Raw genomic sequence first — 10,014 nt, 5'->3', positions numbered from 1 at the left:
GACCGTAGTGGTATTAGGCAAACTTTCAACGCAAACTCGTATGTTATGTCGTTTCGACCAAGAACGAGTCAGAGTAAGTCTATATGTACTTCGTGTTTTAACAAGGTCAGGTTGTCGTTTCATTGCTAACAAAGCCGAGACCAAAGTAACCTTTTGGTCATAAGAAATGTTGCCTTATTAGATAAGTGTGAAAGTTTTTTCCCTTTTTGAATTTGAATTCAGGTTTGTGAAACCTACGAAAGGTCAAGAGTTCAGAGCTCTTCCTTTAACAAATAATACCTATATGTATACATTGGATCTGTAAACGAGGTATGTTGTTTTTCTGGCCAGAAACAGAAAAAAAACATCTATAAAATGAATTGACAAAACCAGGCACAAAACAAGATGTGTGTCTGTGGGTGGGTTATCTATTTTAAGGCTGAGTAGCAGGATATTTTTTAGCTGCAGATGTGGTTTAAATTAGGCTGCTTGTTAATCAGACAAAAGAGAGATGTTTAGGCTAAGGACAGACACAAACAGCCAGAGGAAGACAAAACATGGTCTCCCACCTTTCCACCCCACTATGCCCCAGTGTTAGTCAGCAGCTTTATTTTTTTTTGCCAACCACAGTTTACATACAGGAGAATAATTTGTCATCTCACAAAGCTAGCATCTCGGCCTCCTGTGTACAGTATGACTGTGTGTTTATTGCGTGGGCGCTGTTTCATCCATGCCTCCCTCTGTGCCCCTCCAAAAAATGGCACAAGATATGTGATGGGGTTGCTTGCAACACATCTTTTTGGGTTCCCACCGTGTCCTCTACCACTAGAGGAATTTTGCTCCTTCATGTGCCCAGAGTCCTTATCCTGTGTAAACAAACAAACCCAGTAGAAAAATGGACCAGTTTTTTCCAATCCATTTTTTCCTATGATACCGGTTTGCTCATGTGGTACCACAATGGAGATTAAACAATAATTTCAGTTATTCCAATGGACCTGGTGTGTGTGCTATAATACTGTCCAGACTGTTGAAATAATGTGTTTTGTTTTGTTTGTTTGTTTTTTTTTATATAAATTGGGAAATTGTTTTGTTTTGACCGTTCTGGCCTAGAGAAATTGTGTCACTTTCAGCAGAGGAGTCTGTGTTCCTCTTAAAGACGTGTCCAATTACAGAAAAAAATTGTCCGAAGCTGGCAATCATTCTCCAGTACATCTAGAAGTCAATCAGCAGTTTGGCAGCATTCCACAAATAGGGATTCATTTACATAAAGTTTCTCAGCAAACATTCCACCTTTTGTTGCAATGTTTTAGTAAGGTCTGCGATTCATTTGGCACCAATGCAACTCTGAGGCCAAAGTGAGGGGGATGCATCTGGACATGCATGATGTTGCAATGCTGCAGAAATCTGAACCTTCTAATGGAGAGTGTGCTGACACACAGCTTGGCTGACTGGTGGAGCAGGCTGTGAATGAGGCACCAGGCCCAAGTGAACAGAACAGAATGTATTTTGCAATGGGAAGCACTGGGGAACATTATGAATAACAGTGCTACAGTACTTCCTGTCCTTCAGAATATAATATACACGTTCCAAAATCATAACAAGGATGCACACTATGCTATGGCACTATTATTGCTGATTATTAACTGTGGACCCTTTGGCCTGAAGAGCCAATGGGTCCACAGGTTTGTCTTTTTCAATTAAAAGCCCGTAATCAATCCTAACCAAAGAAATGTACTTTATGTACCATGCATGGAGACATCCTGTTCAGGCTGAACCAATCACAGAATATAAATCTATCACACTAAAAAAATCACTCAGAATTTCCAGAGAAGTAATACTGAAATCACTTATAGCATTTGGCACAGTCCAAATACTGTAATTCCATTGACTAACTGGCCTCATTATTTAATTTACACTAACTGCTGTCTTGACTCCAGTGGGAAGCTCATTCTGCCACTGGGGCCTAGAACAGACATAGGTGACGCATCTAGGATGTGCAGCTACCCAGCAGAGGAGGAGCCAGGTGCCTGAGGTTGCAGAAAGGAGAGGTATTACTGGTGTGTAGTATCTGATGACCTGTTTAGATGTTCAATAGGCTAGCACCAAGGTTTTGAATTTTGATGTGAGCTGGTATCAGTAGGCAGTGGAGGGAGATGAAAATGGGAGGTGACATGGCTGACCCTGGGGAAGTTGTAGATCAGGTGAGAAACCGTGTTCTGAATGATTTGCCTGTGTGATGGCGGAGGTAGGGAGACCAGTGTGGAGGGATTTGCAGTAGTCCAGATAGAAAATGACCACCACCTGGGCCAAGAGCTGGGTTGAGTAGGCGGTAATGAGTAGGTGGATTTTGCCACAATGTTCTCTGAAAGTAAGTAGTTTGTTGTAAAGTGCCTTTGCAAGGTTACTAGCAGATAAGCAGAGTTTAACACTGTGCTGTCTAGAACAAATGAAAGGTCAAGCAGGATGGCAGGACTTGGCTGAGGTACAGAACCTCAGTTTCAGCCAAGGTAAGCTTCAGGTGACATGATGCACTTGTACGCATGTGTCAACAGATTGTGATGGACAGAAGTGTGCCATGGAAGGAGGCATAATGTCTGTGAACAAACACTGGCTCTGCCATTTTAGTGATTTTTAATTTAATGTCAGTTTGCCCTCTCAGCCAGGATTTAAAGCTGCCTGAGATATCGGGGGGAATGCATAAAGGCCCACTTTTGATCAGCAAAGCCATACATGTTGAGAGAGGAATAGTATTCTGCATGGAAAGTTACACATAACAGTATGTTTTTTTTTCTGGCAAGGCAATATTGCCACATAGAAATAAGACCTTTTGTCATGAACCAATCATGGGGATGAATGCACTTGCCATCGATGTAACATTCGGAAAGGGACTTTCTATTGAAATTTGTTTCAAATTTGCAAATTTACATTGGGTCAATGTTCTTTCCCTCATTCATCTGTACAGTAGCATAGTGCTGTGCTGGTGAGGGTGAGCAAGGAACAGGCTTCTCCCTTGCTGTGTGCATGGTATGGCAGTAAGAGCGGTTTCACTTTTTGTTTGGTATTCGATTTTCAAACCACCTGGGAGGGGATAAAGCAATGGTGTCTGCTTTTTTTCCAGGAGTTGAATTAAATTCAGCCAATGGTCAAAGTTGGTAGCCACAGCTGCAACCATAGCTGTCTCCACAGCCTATTTAGGCTATCTACAGCTCTGCATAGCAGTACAGTACTTTGCAGACAAAATATAGTGGCAAAGTCATTTAAAAACTTTGCCTGGTATTTTTGAAGCAGTGCAGCATGTTAATCATGACCATAGTGCTGAGGAACAACAAATATCATCTAGCCCTCTGGCTCTCCAGGACCAGGATTGAGGACCACTGGTTAAATGTATTTTGTAAATCAAAAGTATTGTTTAATACTTCGCATATTACGTGATAAAGTTGTCCTTTTTTAAGAGTTCTTTGTTTGGGGTGGAGTCCTAAATGTGGTCTATTCTGCTGGTGCTGCCATTTGAAAAGTATGGCAGGGCATGGGGGGTTGTCATTAGAATGGGTCTGCTGTCGTGGAACACTGAGCTCTGATTGCTTCATCTGTGTGAAAACGACAGATAAAGTGCTGAGTCACCAGGGGTCAAGCAATGATTACCCATGTCATTCACGGATCGCTGTATGTGTCTAATAACACCACCAACCTCCTTACTGAGCCAGCCCAACACTTACAAATTATAAGGGATTCCTGCCCCTGAACAAGCAATTAATTCTGAAGGGCCAGATCCTTAGCCGATGTTGGCACACCTGCAGAAGCATTTAGTTGTGATGGATGGCTTGAGTGGGATGGTATTAATTCATTTCCAAGGGGCCTCCTGTCTGCTCAAGAAAGTGTTTGCGTGTGTGTGTGTGTGTGTGCGTGTGTGTTAGTGAGCACATGTTCTGACTGAGGTACATCAATGGGACAGGTGTGGTGCACCTGTCAGTATGAGAAGGGCACACCTGCCAACGTTCCTAAAGACATATGTCCACACACACCTAACCCAAGGGCCATCCTGTAAATCACCATAATGGTGCCGGTAAGCTGAGACCATTTGTTTCAAAGTGTCGGAATGTGGTGTAAAAACACTAATTTTCATGCCACAAATCAGTGCAATGCTTCATCACTCTCACAGCCATTGAAACTGAAACCAGGTCTTGGAGACTAAACCTCTGCTCTGGCCTTTCCTCCAGATCCCCAAACAGGAGGGTAATTATATCTGTGTAGACTGATCCTGAGTCCTTATTTTTCATGCCAGGATTTTTTATGATTTCTATTATTTCCTAATTAACTCCTAATTAACACTCAGTTCTTGTTCAGTTGTGCTCCCAGGGAGAAATGTTAACACAAAAGTCAACAAAAAACACAATCGATACAGTATTTGACCAATTACTTTTCTGACACAGATTACAGATTACATATATACAGCTGTACTGAAAAACCACCAGAATGTTTACAATTGTAAATGACATCTCAGGGTGGGGGACAGATCATAAGATACTTGTCGAGCACATAGCCAATTAAATCTTTTTTAAAAAGTTTGGGTAGGTTTTTCTGCACAGGTTGAAAGGAAACAGATGTTAATGTCGACTGTCTTGGGGTCGGCTGACGAATTGGAGCTGCCAGTCTCTGAAACGGATAGGCTATGCGTGGTGACAGGTTTATGGATCGGCTATAATATGGGAAAGAACCTCCAACTGAAGGGACTCAGCTGCTGAACTTGGCTCCACGTCTCACAGTCACCTGCTGAGTCTTCACATTTGCCTCCTGTCTCCTCAATTCTCTCCCCCTGACCTTGCCATTCATCATACCCAGTCTCTCACTTCATTATAACATGGCTGTCATCCTGAAGTACAGCCTATCTGCCCTGGCAGCAGAGGTCCCTCTAACTGCAACAGAGAAAAAGAATTCCCCTTAAACAAGATACCACTAGATGACAGCCTTGAGTAACTTCCCACACTGCATGATCTCAATGTTCCGTCTTTTTTCTTCGTTTAAAAAAAATTAAACGGAAGAGTGTTGTATGCACCATGCTGCTGGATATACACAGGCTGGACATGGAAAGGGTGAGTGACCGGCCAGTCCCAAACTCAGTCCTCTTTTGGCCTATACTCAGTAACCTCATGTGGCCCCCCTATATTGTCATTACACAACCATTATACAATCTTTATGCAACCATCGCACCGCTGTCTCAGTCTGAGAATGATTATGGTTAAGAGGACAGAGAGCTTCAGCTGCACTGTGAGATGAAAGCATGTGTGTTGCCTTTGTATTATGTGCCATTTTGTGTGAGTGTGGGTGGAAATAGGAGGGAAGTCATATTTAATTTTTGGAAAAGAGTGCTGGTTGCAACACCTCTGTTGACTGAAGTCAAGGCAGAGGTATGAAATCAAAGAGGTACAAAATGCGGGTGAATTTCAATCAGGTCAGGGCAATGTAAAAATGAGTTTGGTAATGTGTCGGATGCACTCACTCCACCCTTTCTTAATGACGCTGAGATGCCAAGTGGGCACTCACGATAGCAGTTACTCCATCCTATTTCCCGCCCATTAGATATACAGGGAATGAGACACTGAGGCTTTCTGAAATGGATACCTTTTTGGTTCTGTTTGTTCGTGAAACAAAAAGGATCAACATTCAGGAAACTTCTTAGAAACAAGAGTTCGGGCTACTCTTGCTGTTTCTTATCCCATAGAAAAATTCTGATTTTGGTCTCTGGTAATGTTTTTTGGTTGTTGCTGGCCTTGATCGACCCAGTTTGCCTGTTCCTACCCTGTTTGTAGGACCATCCCGGTTTAATGCCTAGCACCTCAGCTCAGACTTTTGGTGGATGCAGGTAGGCTCTCGCATCCTTTGCCAATGAGTGAAAAAAAATTTTATGATGAGATTGTGTACCTGAGGTTGGGGGGTTTGGGAGGGGGAGAGTGTCTGGTGTCTGTTACCTGCAATCACCCCCCATCCTTAAATAAACTTTTAAATGAATAAAATACATCTATTTAAGACAACGTTTTATAAAATCAAATTTAACAAAAACAGGAACAACACTAAATGTGTTAAATAATTGGTGGGGAATTTCTCCTAATCACCCAGCCCTCTCTGCTTACCCTTATGTTTATAACTGGATCTTTCATTACCCCCAAGGTAATGCACTTAAAACTTTCTAAAAAAAACATGGTAAACTTTCAGAGCAGAGGGTGAAGTTCAGGGAGTTCTACCCTCACCTCTGGGTGCTGAAATGCCCCCGTGTGTCCTTGCAGCAGGGGTTGCTGGGTTTCAGTTTTGGGACGACATGCCCGAGTGCATGTTGGAAGGGTCTTATGGAGGAGCCCTCCTGCTGACACAAGCTCTTGAGGCTGCCTTTGCTTGCTGGAATGCAGGTGCCATGGGGGTCAGCCTCAGCACAGTCGTTAAAGTAGTTTCTCTAGGGGCCAGGAAATACGCACAAGTGCCAAGATATCATTTACTTTCCCCTCCCTCCGACCTGCAAAACCCCATCACCCCTACTGGGGAGTGAAAATCAGTCCAGGTGAATGTGTGCCATTTAGCAAAGCTTGGGGACCATCCGAGACTCAAAGGTGTGGTAAACCACCCCTTACATTGTACTGGCTCACTCTAGGCCTGAATTTTCCACCAACCAGGGTGACATGTTTGAAATCTTCAGGCAGGAGGCATGTTGACTGTACCCTCCACAACATTTCTCTCATTTATTTTGGATGTGCAATGGAATTTGATGGTATTTCATTGTCACAGTGTTTCTCCATAAATTCAGGAGGGAGAGCACAGATGAGCATACACTCGCCTCTGAATCACCTGCACCTCTGAATCTGCTATTGCTTTGGACTGAGAGCCACCTAATGCAGAACCACAGACTCAATGCCTTGTGGTCACTTTGTGGTCATTCGTACTGGTCAGGCTGTTGTTTCTTTCACTAACTTGCAGCCACACTATTTTTGTGTGGTTAGACACCTGCCTTTTGTTCATTCTAACTGCTCTGGGGTCAAGCCCAAGATCAAATATACAGTCTATGGCATGCAGTCAGTACCTTATGGTGAACTTATGAATACTTTTATATGGTACTTTTTGTTTGCTGATTAATAGCCTGTTGAATGGAGTCATGTGTTCTTTATGGTTATCTGGTTTGTTCTCGTTGCTTCCTGACTCGAAGGCTGGGCTTGGCCACTACAGTGTGGTCCAGATGGCACCATAGGCTGCAATGACAGCTAGGCCTTCCATGTGTGGCTGAGGATATGGTTGCGATTGAAGAGCAGTTAAATGTACAGTCTGATTTGGCACCTTGCCTCTAATCTGCTGCTGAGATGGAAAAAGAATAATGTCTGGAAGTCAGAATGAAAAAAAACAGCTACTTTATGAAATTTTAAATGGCTTTAAAAAAATCAAGTGTAATGGGCAGTTTCTTTTTACAACTAGGCTTGAAGACGCTGCCAGAATATATGTTTATTTTCCGTCTTTTTTTATTTTACTGTTATTAAACAATGCTGCTAAGCAACCCCTTTGCGCCATAAAACCTGCGAGCCTCCAGCCCCTGGATGGTGAGGTGAAGCAGCAGCTTGCCCACACAGCGAATCCACAGACCTCCCAAAAAGGCCTTGAGCATCTGATTGGAGGAACTCTGCTGTATTCTTCATAACTGGTGAATATCTTCTGGCTGAACTGCCTAGGTCTTGTAAGAGATTCCACGAGACCCTTTCAAGTACAGTTGGGGCACTTCATTTAATACTACATATGTATGTTAAGTTTCTTTTTCTGTAATTACAGTTGCTTTTTTCCTATTTCTATGCAACAATTTGTAAGTCCCTCCGAAGAAGAGCATCTGCTGACAGCAGGTATTTTAATGCAATTGAGTTTGGGATTGCTGTCTATGGGTTCTCTGGACATGTGTGGATGATGGGGCAGGGTAATTCAGTTCCAGGTTTGAAGTGTGATGTTGCTGCATCTGTTGGCCAATCACATTTGTGCTTCAACAGCACGAAAGGATTTAATTGTTTTGAACTGGTTTTGCCTGTGAAGTGGTAAGCTTGTACATCTCTGTGTCTTTGGATGCCCAGCTTCTTCCATCATTGAGCAATTTAATGGAAATGAACCTCCTCACCTCACAGAATTCGCAGTTTTCGTGCTGTAATTCTGTGTAACCTTTCATCCAAAGCCATCCAAACCCCAAACCTTGCAACTCTGTTTATGTTTATTTTGTTATAAGCACATTTTTATGGTTATATTCTGCTAGTGCAGAATATAACCATAAAATAAATACCCTGGCTTTGTTTTTGTTGCCAGGGTATTGATTTTATTTAGTTTTTATTTAGGGGGAGTGAAGGAAAAGACAATAATTTTGATGAATAATAACTACAAAAATACTATCTGAAGAAAAGTTTATATATAATCTGGGACAAAATCCTCAAGCTAGATGCAGCTTTTTTAGAAATACTGCTGCAGATAAGATGGAAAGCATCATTATTGATTACACCCCACTCATGCGCCTACACAGCAGTGTCTGGGAATTGTTTCTCTGCCATACAACCTCTCAATTTGATTACAGCTGGCCAGTCCTGGGTGGCATAAAAATGTTTCTCCTATGAGCCGACTGGCATAGTCAACTTTCCCTTTTTTTATAAATATATTATTCTGTAATAAATCTCACTCATGTGGCCTGGTGGTCTCCTGATAGGGACTTCTGGATGAAGAAGTGTCACTAGCTACAAAGTCTTCAAATAAATCTTACTAATATGATGTAATATGTACTGAACATTTAGCATGTATAATATTTAGTAATATATTGTTATATAGCGTGTGTGCACCCAAAAGGACTGGCAGCACAGGTAATGAGCTATATTGTATGCCCAAAATTAGGATATAATATTATTAGGATATAATAATAATTATGGCTTAGAGATGGCTTGTCTTAAAAAGTAAAAAATCTTTGTCTTAAAAATTTTATCTCCTGAAAAAAGGCTAAAAATATAGCCTCCTTCACGAGGATAGTACTACTTGATGGGATCGCAACATTTCTAAAATGAAATTAGTGACGAACGTTTACTAGGAGATTGCAGATAGTTATACCATCACTACCTATACTCCCAACCTGAGGCAATCTTTACTTGGATCTGACCGATGATCCTAAGAGTGAGACAATGAATGAGCCCTAGTACATCCATGTGACCTCATCCTCGCAGAAAAGTGGTCATACCTGGGGAGTGGTATGTGACCTGGCCAGAAGACTTCCTATCTAATGTGTAAACTAAATGCTTTTGCCTTATTAGTTGATATATTTGTGTCTAGCTGTAGAACTTGATCATATTCATTGCCTAATTTCATACCAGTTCAAGGCACAGTTTTCTGCAGCAATAACAGAAGTTAACGCATTAGGTGAAGTAATATAATGTAAAAGTGTTTCCACACAGTAGTCCAAAAGCGTAATATTGGATCACTTCACCAGTTTTCTCACTTCAAGTATAAAACTGCATTGAGAATTTACCCAACCCCCCAGGGTCTCCAGGACAAATTCTGCTGGTACCACATACTAACAGAGTCCTAGTTTTTCTCATTTCTAATCCTAGAAATTTTTAAGGGAAAGGTGAAATCAGTAATTCCAGATTTAGTTTGTATTTTGTTTTGTCATGATGTCTGGGGAACGCATTTTGCATTTTTCCTCATCGGGATGACATCGGGAGGGCTTGATCTAAATTCCAGGTTTTGTGTTTTTAAAACTTGAAGAGCATATTTCTTGATGATATATGTAAATGTAACAATTTCTTATATAGATAATATTTACATCAAAACTGTAAGTGAATCTACTGCAAGTAGATTTGTTGTCCAGCGTTAGTTGGTCATGATTTTCCTGTGGGAATAGTGGGCGTTGAAGTTGACATACCACACAAATTTTGAAATCGGTGAGTCAAAGTATGTCACCACCCCAGGATGCGGTGACAGTTTCCAAGCCACATGGTGCTCCCAAACAAACAGTGGACTGTAGAAAGAGCCATGTTTTTTGACTTC

Source organism: Anguilla anguilla, chromosome 1 (assembly GCF_013347855.1).
Source record: "Anguilla anguilla isolate fAngAng1 chromosome 1, fAngAng1.pri, whole genome shotgun sequence".
Taxonomy (NCBI): domain Eukaryota; kingdom Metazoa; phylum Chordata; class Actinopteri; order Anguilliformes; family Anguillidae; genus Anguilla; species Anguilla anguilla.
Note: the sequence above shows the minus strand (reverse complement) of the source record.